The sequence below is a fragment of the Capricornis sumatraensis genome, chromosome 22 (genome assembly GCF_032405125.1).
Source record: "Capricornis sumatraensis isolate serow.1 chromosome 22, serow.2, whole genome shotgun sequence".
NCBI classification, from domain to species: domain Eukaryota; kingdom Metazoa; phylum Chordata; class Mammalia; order Artiodactyla; family Bovidae; genus Capricornis; species Capricornis sumatraensis.
The window spans coordinates 46,827,092-46,841,836 of NC_091090.1; the positions used below are offsets into that span (position 1 = coordinate 46,827,092).

A 14,745-nucleotide genomic window follows, 5' to 3' on the forward strand; every position below is an offset into this window, starting at 1 on the left:
TAACCACACTCCTCTCTCACCTTGCCTTTAAAAATGCTTTGCTGAAATCCTAAAAGAGTGTGAGATTTGGGGGGCACGAGCCACCCATTCTCCTTGAATGGCCCTGCAATAAACCTTTCTCTGCTCCAAAATCTTATGTTTCGGTTTGTCTGGCCTCACTGTGCATCGGGCACGTGAAACTGAGTTCGGTAACATTTGTATTTTGATTTCATCTTTATGAAGTTACTTTGAATGAATGTGAGCAGATATGTATGTAAATGAACATAACTGATAAGCATAGGATACAGGCTGAATTTTCTATTTTCAAACTTTAATGGAAATTTTTATTAAAAAAAAAAAAAACCTCTCAAGCTGTCTTATTTAGAATCTAGACACAAAATTACGACACTAATTTCCTTACATGGGGAGACAGTTTGTGATAATACCATGTCGATGACTCTTTTTAGAGATATTTATATATCTTCCATTAGCACTCAACACACGAGAGCCTACTGGTCTTTACAGAACAACCAGCAACGGATGTGACTGCGGCCATCAGGAAGGTCCGTTATCATGAGCACCTCTGTAAATACTGACCTGACCCAAATCTATCAAGTGAAGTTTTAGCCATTCATGCAGCAGGCAAGAAGGATCCTCATTGTAATGGCAAATTTTCTGTTAATAAATCTTTCTAGTTGTCCATGCATGAAATAAGAGTTTTGTGCCACGGTGGAGAAATTGTATAATTTTTTTCCCCCACTTAGGAATACATTATTGTAAAATGATGTTGTAAAATGCCAGTTCATAATCGCTTCATAGAATCTTCACAGAAACACCTAGAAATGTAATTAGCATGCTGTTCAAACTACTGCATTATACAAGCCCTTCCTGGAGGCTGGGAAGCATTCAAAGACCCTTTACATGGGTGCCCTTGACAGCCAGGTGCAGGGGTAGCAGGCAGCTTCGTAAAACGGCAGAGCCTCTCAAGGCTCCCAAGAAGCCAGGCACTATAAACCCCAGACCAACAAACAGAGCAGCCTTTCCAAGGACACAGCGAAGCTGCTAAGACCACAGAAGGGACATTCATTCTCTTTAGAAGCTCACACTGGGTTAACTGGAGGACAAAAATAGATGAAATGTTACAATAGTCTTCTATGCTGAAACGACATCTGCATCTGAACATCATCGGCTCTCTGCTCTGACTTCTACCCCACAAAGCCCTCTCAGAGCGCTGCTGACTAATAACTCACGGGGACTAGACAGGGAAGTCCTCTGTGGCATCTGAGGTTATCACCCATGGCCTCCTTCCCCAGGTCAGACTCAAGGCAGGTTCTTGGTACACACTGCTTCCTTTCATTCACAGGATTTCATGAATAGTTAACACACGTTATATTCTTGCAATACCCCCACCCCAACTCACCCCTGAGCTAACAGAGAGAAGGAAGACCTTTAAAACTGACCTTCAGAAACGATTTGATTCATGTGTGGGCTCACCATCTATTTTCCTATTAAGGTTATTTGAAATTTGTTTTAGTCAAATGAGCCCCAAATCATAATTGATTCACTGCCTAATGTCATTCCTCTATTTCCTCTAACTGTACAAGGAAAACCAAACACCAGTACAAATCAACCAACACATAAGTCATTTTTTTTGAGACAAGTTAATATATATCATGTAAGTATCATTCCCTGCTTAGGAATGCCAGCATTAACCACTGAATCATCAAGTCTTCTTTCTCATATTATTTTGTTTTCTTAATGGGTTCTGCTTCCTGAATTCAAGAGTGTTTAACATATCTACCTAGATATACACACATCTCAACCTTTTCACTCTTTTGACTGCTTCAAGTCACATGTAACAGTGATATTTCTGAGCAAAGAAAGCCTAGACGACTTTGGCATTAGATGGACTTGCATTCAAACCCTTTCAGTTCAGTTCAGTCGCTCAGTCGTGTTCAACTCTTTGTGACCCCATGAATTGCAGCATGACAGGCCTCCCTGTCAATCACCAACTTCCGGAGCTCACTCAAACTCATGTCCATTGAGTCAGTGATGCCATCCAACCGTCTCATCTTCTGTCATCCCCTTCTCCCGCCTTCAGTCTTTCCCAGCATCAGAGTCTTTTCAAATGAATCAGTTCTTCGCATCAGGTGGCCAAAGGATTGGAGTTTCAGCTTCAGCATCAGTCCTTCAATGAATATTCAGGACTGACTTCCTTTAGCGTAGACTGGTTGGATCTCCTTGCAGTCCAAGAGACTCTCAAGAGTTCTCCAACACCCTTAAGGGCTTTACCATTAACCAGCCAAGTGACCAGGGGAAGTCACTGACCCTAGGCCTCATATTGTCTTTATCTATAAAACAGGTATTAGCAGTAACTGCTCAGTAACTGCTCAAGCAGATATTAGGAGGAACTGTTGAGGCTCTAAGAGCTATATCACAGCTCGTTGAGTGCCATGCAGTGGGCACTCAATTATCCTCTGTTACCACTGTTATTGCTAGTGCTAATACATTATTACTATGTTTATAGTGAATAAAAGTCCAAGGGGAAAAGGTTAAAGAATTCTGGGGAAACACAGAAGATGAGTATCTACAGGCAGGCCTCAGAGACATTGTGGGTTTGGTTCCACACCACCGCAATCAAGGGACTATCACAGGGAAGCAAGCCACATGAGTTTTTTTGGTTTCCAAGTGCATATAAAAGTTATGCTTACACTATATTGTGGTCTATTAAGTGTCCAATACCATTCTGTCTAGGAAACAACCTACATACCTTAAAGATACTTTATTGCTAATAAAATGCTATCACCTGAGCCTTCAGCAAGTTGTAGCATAACATCGAAGATTCCTGATCACTATAACAGATAAAAAAATGCTTGAAATACTGTACAAATGAGCAAACTGTGACACAGAGATGCAAAATGAGCAAATGCTATAGGAAAAATGGCGCCGATAAGACTTGCTCGATGCAGGGCTACCACAAACCTTCAATCTGCAGAAAATGCATCATCCTCAACGCACAATAAAGCAAAGGATGATGAAACGAGGCACATATTAAAGCGACAGTACAGAAAGGAGAAACACGTCGTAATGGGAACGGGTAAGGAACTAACATACAGGCTGGATTCAGTGTCCCCAAACTGAATGGTGATTCATCGCACAGTCAAGGTACTTCTGGACTGGAAGTCTGTTAGGGCAGAAATGAGGCATCTGGTGCCCACGTACTTATTTGGGAATAAAAGTGGGATGGTCCAGCTGAGGGCTGGCCTCATCAGGGTGGAGGCTGGACCCGCCAATGGAGATGTGAGTCCATGGAGCCAGCAAATGTCTGAGAACGTAACTGAACTTAGGAGGCATCAGAGCTTCAGAGGAGACAAACGAGAGCTTCCAGAGGAAAGGATGAGGAGAGAATAGAGCTGAGGAAGGGGAATAAAGAAAGAAGGATGTTCTGAGCACAAAGGGGAAGTTCTCAGGGCCAGTGGAGCTCGCTGCTCCAGCGAGAGGCTGCAGCACAGCATGAGATGCCTGGAGGGGCTGGAGGTGGGAAAAGCATCCTTGCGCCTGCTGGCCCAGGAGCTGACGACAGGCACAGTCAAGAACTGTGGGGAGAGGCGCTGAAGGACGAGAGAATCCGTGATTAGTGGAAAAAACTGGCCCTGGGACAAAATTTCCAATCAAGACATTCAGCAGAAGTGCTGACGAAAAGAGATACAGCTGAGGGCTGCAGACAGACACTGAACTCTGCAAAGATGTAGAGACTCCATGACGCTGATGAATTCAACTGAACTGGCAGACAACGAGGGCCGTGTGAGTGTTCTTAAGAGTTTCAGTCCCAGTGGCCCCTTCCACTCTCCCTTGCAAGTTAACTGGCATGTCTGCTGTGTTTGCATGGCAGAACTGGTCTCAGGGCCTGTAGCTTCTGTTCAGGTGGCTTTGCACAGAGTTACCATGCTCCCTGCCTTGCTTGGCACAGACCCATTTCATGCTTGTTGTCCTGCCTGAAGTAGTAATGACATCTCATTTTACTGTCAAAGATGTCCACGTTTGGAAAATAAAGTACACGGTCGGTTATCCTGCCTATGTCTGTGTCTACTTTGGAGCGTCTGGACTTGCCACAGAGATCTGATTTTCAGGAGATTACAGCTTCATTGTTTTTCCCCCAAGAGTACCTCATTATAAGCAGTATTTCTGCCTGGGATGTAGCAAAGGAGAAACCGGATGAAGCCCTTCCTCGGGGGCCAATGTGTGTGTTCACTTAATTGTAAATTCACAGAGAAGAGGAAATACTGTAGTGAACTAACTTGTGGGCACCTAGGAAAACGCGGGGTAAACTTCAGCTGTGTGGAACTGTACAAGGTGTCTGAAAGCAAACTCTTACACCCAGTACCCAGACAAACATTCCCTGGTGGTTCAGTGGTAAAGAATCCTCCTGCCAACGCAGGAGATGAAAGAGACGTGGGTTCGATTACTAGGTGGGGAAGATATCCTGGAGAAGGAAATGGCAATCCACTCCAGTATTCTTGCCCGGGAAATCCCATGGACAGAGAAGCCTGGCAGGTTACACTCCATAGGGTCGCTAAAGTTCAGACACGACTGAACACACACACACACACACACACACACACGCCCCCCAAGAGGAGCTCATCACAACTCTCGTCTGATACATACACCGTTCAAAACTGAAACTATGAAATAAGTATTTCATTACTCTTGGATGTTTCTTTGCTTTCTAAAGCACTTCTAGGAAAAAAAAAAAATAATGGCAGATAAAACTTACAAAATACTTACTATGTTCAAGGTATTATCCTAAGAGCTTCCACAACTCCTTTGTCAATCTTCACAGCTTTATGAAGTGTTGGTTTTATTCCTATTTTAGCTGAGGGAACTGAGGTCAGAGACTACAATGTACTTTCTTGAGATACCCGAGTAGAGAGGCTACAGGGTCTGTGCCGTAATCACTGCTTCACACCACCTCGTCACAGGGAACTTCTGATTGCCTTGGAAGTCAGTGGCCAGGCAGACACCTTATCACAAATGCTGTAAAGCTGTGTCCTTCCAGAATCAGTTCTGCGGATGTCCAGCCCTAAAACAAGCACTTGCTCCAGAGCCTGTGCTGTCAATGACTGCTTACCTAATCCAGGCATCTTTTGTTTCTACGTGCCATATAGCAGAAAGATGCCATGTTCCAGGGCAAACAGAAATGCGATGGTTTTGAATGGTATTTGCTTGGAGCCAGTTCAGTTTATTCTTTCTTAGTCAATGAACAAACAAACCATCTGCCACGTACATGACACTGAGATAAATACTGTGTGTTGCAAAGATGGGTAAGCTGTTAACCCCTGCCTCTACGGGCATTCAAGAAAGAAATAATCATTTCCAGTGTCAGTGTTTATTGATGAGATTCTCTCCCTTCACATTTCAGCTTTCTAGAGATAAGTCGGAAAAGGCAAGGATCCTGTAACATCCCTTTAGTGCAAATGAATGGTATGTTTTAGCATCTAAATTATGAGTTCCCATATTCATGGATCCAAAATGCAACATAAGTGACAAGATGCCAGGCTTAAGTTCCTACTTTGCCATTTCTAACTGAAAAATATTTAGCTGCTTTAAGCATCAGTTTCTCCACCTGCCAAATGGGCCTAATAACAGCATGTAAGTCTGTTGTGAGAGTAAAGTAATATGGCATGGAAAGGGCAATGCATATTTCACATTCACAGAAAACCCAATAGATTATAACAATTTCTCTTGTTATCAACAAAACTGTTACAGCACATTATACATGGAAAGAAGGAAATAAGTAGCATTTGCAGTTTTCTTACACCTTGACAATGGAGGTTGCTGGCTTCAAAAAAGAGCACCCCATGAACCATGCTCCTGGTACTCACACTCTTGCTTGGTTTGCTTCAACAAAGAGTCTGGGCTGCTCCAGTGACTCGTTTTTAAGCAACAGAACCCTGCAAATGGGATACTGGGCCAACTCTGGACAAGAGTCTTAACTGGCCTGGCAGCTTTTATGTTTGCGTTCTTAGGGGCCCTGAGTCATCCTGCTGGACAAACCACAGGAAGAGACCTCGTGGAATGGCTCTGAGAGGACCCAGAGAAGGAGGGAGGCCCCAGGAGCCTCCAGTCCCATCTGTCTGCAAACATGTGAGAGGCCCTGGGGGAGACCGGCTGAAGAACCATCCAGCTGAGCCCAGTCACAGGATGTAATACAACTGAGTTTGTTGCTTTAAGCCACTAAGTTTTGGGGGTGTTTTATTCCAAGCAACAGATAACCCAAGCAACAGTACTGCCCAGATAACCTGACCTATGAACTCTGGTAAACTGAAAAGCAATCATGGAAGTTCTTCCAGGGCTGGCACCTTCTGGCTTATGCTTCAATCGCTGCCCTCACCTCTCCACTTTCAGACTATTAGAGGACCTCAACAATACAGTTGGCCAGCCACTGCACTTGGGTACCCAGTATGTGAGGTGCTCTACCTAATGCTGGGGGTCAGAGGGGCAAAGGCATGCAGGATTGCCATCATCAAAGACTTCACAGTCTTGACATGTAAGCAAAGCACGCTGCATAAAGTTCACTTCAACAGGAAACAATGATTTCCATACAGTCTCCACTCCAGGTGGGGGCTGATTTTCACAACCTTTAGCCTGTCCCTCCTCGAGCTGTCCTTTAAAAACAGGACCACTAAGTCTACTTTGCCTTCTAACCCCTAGATGTTCCCTCTCTGGGCCATGATGGGTAGGCAGGAAAGAAGATTCTGTACCTGTCCATGCTCAGCCTTTTTGCTGCTGTTGTTGAAGAGACTGAATTTTCCAGTTATACAAGGAGAACCATGATCCAGCCAGGTGCTGAGAGCGGCACAACTTGATGATTTCTTATTAAAATCAGATGCTCTATAGTGCTCTGATTATTTGCATGTTTGTTTTTCCTCGTCAGGAGACTTGTCATCACTGAAAAAATATGTGGTCACCGCACTGATGTTTCCGTTTCCCCTGGAATGCTAAAGCCATGTGCAGGCGAAGTTCACATCTTGACACCATCCAATCAATCTCAAAACACGCTTCCCTTAAGCTCATACCCCTTCTGGTGATTACTCTGTATTTCTCCTCCCTTCTAGCCAAACTCCTTAAAAGAAGTCTGCTTCCTCAACGCTCATTTACACCTTAACCATATGCTTTCTAAACTCCAAGCCATATGGATTTTCTGAAACTGTTCTTCCCAAAGACACCAGGGATGAGTTGTCACTGAACACAACAGGCACTTTTCAGTCCTGACTATCTCGTCAGGTCCTGGCAGACCGGAGCCCCCTCCTTTCTTGAGATCTGGACAAGGAAGCCAATGACCCCTTCTGGTTTTCCTCCCAACTCTAGCGGGCCTCATCGACCTTCTCCATAGACTCCTCTGCCTGTGTTCCTGACTTATAGGTCAGGGGACCTCAGGGGGTTCCAAAAGCCCCTCTTTGCTTCCCATGGGACATTCTCCTTTGGACTTCTCATTCCATGGCTTCAACAAATATCCAGGTCCCACAACTTGCAGATCAGCATTTCCAGCCAGACCTCTCTTGATTCCAGTCCTCCGTATTCAGGATCTTCCATCTATATTTAATATCCCTCCAGCATGCCTCCAAATACATGCTCAATTTTCCCCATAAACCCAATGTAGTAAGTGGTACCTCCATCCATCTGACTGGCATGTCACTGCTCAAGGGAGAAACCAGAGCATGCTCTTTAGTCTTCTTTTACTCTCCACATCCAAGCTGTAATCAAGCCCTGCTCCTCCTGTCTCCTAAATTATCTCCAGCAACTGTCTCAGTCATCTTCATTTCTCGCTCACAGTATAATCAACCACTTGCTAACCAGTTTCCTTGTTACCAGAACCAGAGACACTTCATATTCCTTTGGTTGTGACAGCAATGAGGTCTCTTAATTCTCTCGCAAGGATATCTTCTCTCATTACAAACACAAATATACAGAAGCTACATTAACAACACTGGGTACCTCTGCGAACTTTCCCCATCATATAGAAAAGGAGCTTTCAAAAAGGCGGGTCTTCCGATAGCTTCCTTAGGATAATGCATCAGGAAAAAGCCTGATGAGAACTCCATGACGTTCTCATGAGAAGCTCTAAGAGCAGACCCTTGCCCACCTGGTCTTCCTCTTCTCCTACTGCTCTGAACACCTCTCAGCCAACAGTCTTTTCCCAACCACCACCTCTCTGCCTGCTGTAGACAGCCAATCTCTTCTGTCCTCTTTTCCAGGCTTCCTTCCACTGGGAGAGAAGATTCCCTCACCCCCATTGCCTAACTCCTTAGTTAAATGCCCCTTTCTTACTTTCCTGGTAAGTTAAGAGTGCAGTTGGCTTTGTCTCCTTTGAGTTCCTGGAGCTCTTGTGCGTCTCCCATCATTTTTACTGGGCTGGCTGAAACATTCATTTGGATTTTCCCATACCATTTTATGGAAAAACCGGAACAGACTTTTTGGTCAACCCAGTGCTTTGTTGTAACTACTGGCTTCATTACTTGACTTTCCCCTAAGGCCATAACCTTTGGGAGACAGGGGGACAGGTCTGTCATCACCGTTGCCTTCTTTAGGGACAGTGGCAGTGCTTAGGACATATACATAGGTGCAACACGCCAAGCTGGTATTATTTCTGGACCTGCTATGGTTTACAGAAGTCTGAAATTCTAACCTCTGGCCAGGTAGATAACATTACCTTGTCAGCTGGGAAAGCACGGCTCCAAGAGAACATTAAAGTTAGGGCACAAAGTCCTAAACCAGCTCTCTTCCAAGCATACATGTGTCTATTCATGACCACTGATGTTTTCAACCTATCAGTTTCAGCTCTCAGCCTGAATGGGAAGAAAAAAACCCTTCCAACTCAAGAGCGCCAGTGATGATCCAGAGGGTCTTCGTAGTGAACATAGCCAGTCTTGTGCTGGATCTGAGGCAATGATTCCTCTTATGAAAGGGATTTTCAGTTCTACACCAGAAAAGGATGTCACAATAAGCCTGAAAGAAAAGTTTAGGGTTTCATTCTCTCTTCCAGGAATTGCAGGTCTTCCCTGGAGACTCAGATGGTAAAGAATCTGCCTACAACTCAGGAGACTGGGCTTCGATCCCTGGGTCAGGAAGATCCCCTGGAGAAGGGAATGGCAACCCACTCCAGTATTCTGGCCTGGAGAATTTCATGGACAGGGGAGCTTGGCAGCCTACAGTCCATGGGGTTGCAGAAGAGTCAGACACGACTGAGCGACGAACACTTTGCCTCAATCACACAGCGTGCTAGGGATCCCTAATAGACAGGAATCAGCAGGTGGGGCTAGCAGGGGAGCCAACTGTCCTGGATATCAGTGACAGACTCTCCCTTCAGAGCCAGGAAGCCAACTCACCAGGTCCAAAGGGCAGAATCCAATTTACACTGTCTCCACTATCTTCCCTGGTGGCTCAGAGGTTAAAGCGTCTGCCTGCAATGCAGGAGACCTGGGTTCGATCCCTGGGTAGGGAAGATCCCTCTGGAGATGGAAATGGCAACCCACTCCAGTATTCTTGCCTGGAGAATCTCATGGACAGAGGAGCCTGGTGGGCTACAGTTCACGGGGTCGCAAAGAGTTGAACACGACTGAGTGACTTCACTTTCACTTTCACCATCTAAGCAGCTTTATTTGAAGAAGAACAATTCTAGAGACATGGGCTACCCAGGAAGGGACTCTTTGAAGCTAGTGGTTGCTAAAGATATCAGTAACTCTGCATGAACGGATGGAAGAAAAAAAGGAAGTAGAGTCTGGCCCTGAGAGAAAGGGGTGGCTAGAAAGCTGAAGTAGGGTTCAGAGCCAGGGTTCAGAGTTGGCTCCTGCTCTGGGGAGGGGCGGTATGAAATAAGCAAAACCTACAGCTGAAGGGCAATCAGTCTGGGGACCTGATGAGAAGGCTGGAGCTCCGTACTCACGTGAGTCCCTAAGCATCTCCTACCCACAGTTGTATTCATGCATACAGAAAAACACTGGGCAAATCACGCAGACTGTTCTTGGACCCTGTTATTAACATGAACGGAGCTCCCAACACATTTCAGGCCTGGCCTTTCATCACTGCTGGCAGTTGGGTGGGACTGGAGCCAAGTAAGGTGGCGCTGTGAAAAAAACCCGTCTGCCAGGAGACATAAGAGACGTGGGTTCAATCCCTGGGTTGGGAAGATCACCTGAAGAAGGAAATGGCAACCCACTCCAGTATTCTTGCCTGGAGAATCCCATGGACAGAGGAGCCTGGCGGGCTACAGTCCACGGGGTCACAAAGAGTTGGACAGGACTGAACGACTTAGCACTCATGGAGCAAACAAAACCCAGGGGTTGGTGCTCAGGATCCCAACTGTGCGGCAGGCAGATGCACCACCCACCACTCCTGCTTGACAGTTGCTGCCTTATTGCGACACAGCTTGACCTGTGCTAGATGAGGGTTTGTTAATAGCTGGAGTAAACGTTTAAAAAGCAAACTTTGATTTTCTGTGAATTAAACTGCAGTACTTTATTGGCCTGAAATTATTATGGGCTGAATCATCTCAACTGGAATAAAAGAAACTGAATCTTTCCAAGAACGTATCAATGAGCAATTAGTTGAACAGTAGAATCAAAGGACAGTTCCTTTCATTACTTGATTGAAAACAGGAAATTAAATTGGCACAAGATTTTGCGATAAGAGAGATATATAGGGTGTTTGCCCTATGTCTGGGACTGGATCATTTCTCACATTCTAAATAACTTCCTGACCTATTCCTCCACCTCAGCCACCCACTTCCAAAGCTTCAGTCTGCATTTTGTCTCCATAACTTTGAAGATGGCAAGTTCAACAACGCGGTTCTGAACCCACGAGCTCCTGTCCTTCCAGCTTCCTTCTGGCAACCGATCCCACTGACCGTCTTAAAATTCTTTGACTTCTTTGGAACTTAAAGTCACTTTTTATTATAATTATTTCTTTTGTTTAAGTTACACAAATTTCAAATATATAGAAACAGTAGAGAATAACATTCATGAATCCACCACCCAGGATATACATTAATACTGGACCTTTTTGCCTCATATTGTTTAAAAGAAATAAAATGTTACAGTTTCTGCTGAAGTTGTCAGGAATCCTTCCCATTCCCATTCACTGTTTCCAGGGCATATATACTGCCAGTAAAATCTATAATGTATCTTACTCTGTACATCCTTCTACAACTTGGTTTCTTCATTCATCAGTGTTTTCAAGATGGATTTTTTAAAAATTCTTTTCAACCCACTGGACCTCTCCTTTCCTATCCAATGTAAACTCCAGGAGCACATTGGGATGAATTGTATCCCCTCAAAAGATCTTCAAGACCTAACCTTCATCAATGGAAGCTTACTGAGAAATATGGTCTTTGCACATGTAACTAAGTTAAGGATCTCTGGATACGGTCATCTGTCTTGGACAGTCGAAAGCATCAGCTCTTCCGCCCCCAGCCTTTTTACGGTCACACTTTCACACCCATACATGACTACAGGAAAAACCACAGCGTTGACTATGTGAACCTTTGTTGATGAAGTGATGTTTCTGCTTTTTAATATGCTGTCTAGGTTTGTCATAGCTTTTCTTCCAAGCAGCAAGCATCTTTTAATTCTGTGGCTACAGTCTATGCTTTTGAACTATAATGTTGGAGAAGATCCCTGACAGTCCCTTGGACTGCAAGGAGATCAAACCAATCAATACTAAAGGAAATCAACCCTGAATACTCATTGGAAGGACTGATGCTGAAGATTCAACAATTTGGTCACCTGATGTGAAGAGCTGATTCATTGGAAAAGATCCTGATGCTGGGAAAGATTGAGGGTGGGAGGAAAAAGGGAATGACAGAGGATAAGACGGCTGGATGGCATCACCGACTCAATGGACATGAGTTTGAGCAAACTCCGGGAGATAGTGAAGGACAGGGAAGCCTGGTGTGTTGCAGTCCACGGGGTCATAGAGAGTTGGACAGGACTGAGCGACTGAACAGCAACAATCCTGGAGATGGAATGGATTCTTTACGCAATGTCTGCGTCCTCCTAAGAGAAAGGAGCCTGAGACTTGAGACAGAGAGACCAGGTGCGATGAGGACCATGTGAAGATTGAGATTCAAGTCTGGCAGCTACAAGCCAGGAAACACTTAGGGCTGCCCAGTAGCCACCAGAAGCTATGAGAGGCGTGGGATAACTCTCCCTCAAAGCTTCTGGGAAGAACCAACCTGCCAACACCTTGATATTGGACTTCTGGCCTCCAGAATTACGAGAGAAGAGTTTTCTGCTCTTCTCAGCCTCCAAACTTGCAGTGATTTGTTACAGCAGCCGCAGGAAACTGACATAAATAATCCCCTTTGTCTCTCTATCTTGCCCTTTTATCCATTTGGCAAAACTCCAGCCATGGACAGACCCAGCTATCTGCTTTATCCATAGCTGTGCTCAGAGAGCCATGCAGACTCACCACCATCGACCTGAAGTGGGCCTAACTCTGCACGTCTTCTCGTCTCCTCCCTGGTAGGAGATGATCTTCTTTATCACCTAGGAAGACTCAGGGTCACTTCCAACTTCCTACCTGACCAGGAAACCAGGCCCTCTGACTCCCTCACTTCACTGGAGGGGGCTGTTTAGCCCTTTGCGGATGCTCACTCTCCCATCGGTGCTCTATATCCCAACTGGCCCTGTCATCTCAGCCCTCTCACCGTTTTGGTTTCATATTTTCTAACTCTTTCCACTCGATTCCTCACGCTGGCTCCTCCCGCTTCTGTCCCCTTCATCATAAAATGCCAGCAACAGATTAGAAGACACACACACAGTCCCTCCCAAGTGAAATGCACACACACAAGCCCCTGAAGACACATTCGTGTTCTCCACCATCCACTCTGGTCTTGTCTGTCTTCTCCACTTGACAGCCAGACATTGTGAGAACCTATTCTTCCTCATTTCCTGCTAAATTCTCACTCCACACTCATTTGGCACCTACTCCCAAAGAATCCACCTCTCGCTAAGTTCATCCAGTGAACTCTAGACAACCAGAATCACTGACGCCAATGGGCATTTTTCTGTACCTCTTTCACTTGACTTCCTCATGGCAATGAACACAGGGCATCATTCCCACACCTTGAAACGTTTCTTGTCTCCTGGCTCCTGTCTCCGCATCCTTCTGGTTTTCCTCCATCTTTCTTCCCCCTGCACAGGTTCAGGCCGCCCTGTCCAGTCACTAGCGATGCCATTCTTCCTCTGTCTACAAGACAGTCTTCAGCCCCGTTTTCTTTCCTTTCCCTACTCACACCCTCGCCAAGCTCACATATGGTCATCACTCTAATCAACACACGATCCCAAAGTAAATCCAGAGCAGACCTCTCCTCTGCCTTCCGTATATTCAACGCCAACGCTGGGTATCACAAAGTCCACTTGAACACAGACCTAAAATTAGAACCGTTTCTCCTGCACTTCCCTGCCCTGCCTCCACTCCTCCAGACCTGTCACTCTCCCAAAGGACTCATTTTTAAGGCCACACCATATACCCTAGATCAACATTAGAGTGTCAAATGTGACCCTTCTCTCTTCTTCCACCAACTGATCCGTTGCTAATTCCTGTCACTAGTTTCTTATGACATCTCCTAAATCCACCACCCATTATTCTATCACCAAATATTAGTCCAAGCTACCAGCACCTGTACAGCAACCTCCTAACTGGTCTTCCTGCAGCCCCGCCCACTCTTGTCTAATTTTTCCTACAGGATACAGGACCAGCGAGGCTCCCGTCTCTGTAACCATTCCAGCCTCAGTCCATCCCACAGGCCTTGCTTCCCATTCTCTAGCCACTGTCTTTGCTTTCCTAGCTTGCTCACGCCTGCTCTGTCCACCACAGGTCCTTTGCGCATGTCATTTCTGCTACCTGGAATGCTAATTTTCTAAATTCTTACTCCTCCTTCAGATCCCAGCTCAAATTTCTCTTTCTCAGGAAAGTCTCCCTGCTCCCTCAAGCTGCCCCTCTCCACCATTCTTTTGAGTGCCTTCCCTTCGCTGTCCTATCACAGGTGTGATCTCAACCTTTGCTCCTGTGATCTTATCATCTGCCTCTTCCAGTGACACCATGCATGCCAAATCCACAAGGTCCGGTTTCGGCTCACGCTCATACTCCATGGCCAGTGTCAGTATGTGGATGGCACTCAGGACAAGGTTTTTATTATTATTTTTTATTGTTGTTCAAGCCCTAGGGATGCAGGAAAGCTTTAGAAGCACAAAGGGAATGTTGGCACATGGTAGATTTCCAGGGCCAACTCCTGCAGCTTATGATTTTCTGTCAAGAGGAAACAAAAGCGTAATTCGGTGGCATCTTCACAGTTTATTCCTGCCAGTTCTGCTTTTCTATAAATACAGTCCTCATTTTCAAGCGATCTGGAGACGATGGCTGCGGTTGACTATTTTGGGGGAGGCCCTCTCGATTTCGGACGGGATGCTGTCATCTGTCTCTGCTCCTGGGGCAGGTGTGGGGTGAGTGGTGGACACCTGTTGCTGATTCTACAGAAGCCGGACGTGTCGGGCTGAGTGCTTCGCAGGACCTGGGCAGGGCGTCTGAGGGCAGGTCGAAAGGCATGTCAAGATCATCTCCATGAGGACCCATTATTTGGTGTTCTGTCCATTCCTGTTTTTTTCCTACCATCGTGTAATGCCAGATGCTTCTGAGGGAAGCTCCCTGTCCTGCTGGGCTTTCACCACCATCCAAAGTTCATGCTGAAGACCTTTTAAGGACACCAGC

The 14,745-nt window shown here is 45.6% G+C and overlaps 1 protein-coding gene and 1 non-coding gene across 2 annotated transcripts in view; one reads left to right on the top strand and one right to left on the bottom strand.

The window, feature by feature from the left end:
- The window catches only part of PHACTR1 (phosphatase and actin regulator 1), a 516,206-nt gene that overhangs the window by 178,236 nt on the left and 323,225 nt on the right, over window positions 1-14,745 (bottom strand). The window lies entirely within an intron of this gene.
- Window positions 9,410-9,481, top strand: TRNAC-GCA (transfer RNA cysteine (anticodon GCA)). Its single transcript has one exon. It is a non-coding gene; the product is annotated as a tRNA-Cys (tRNA).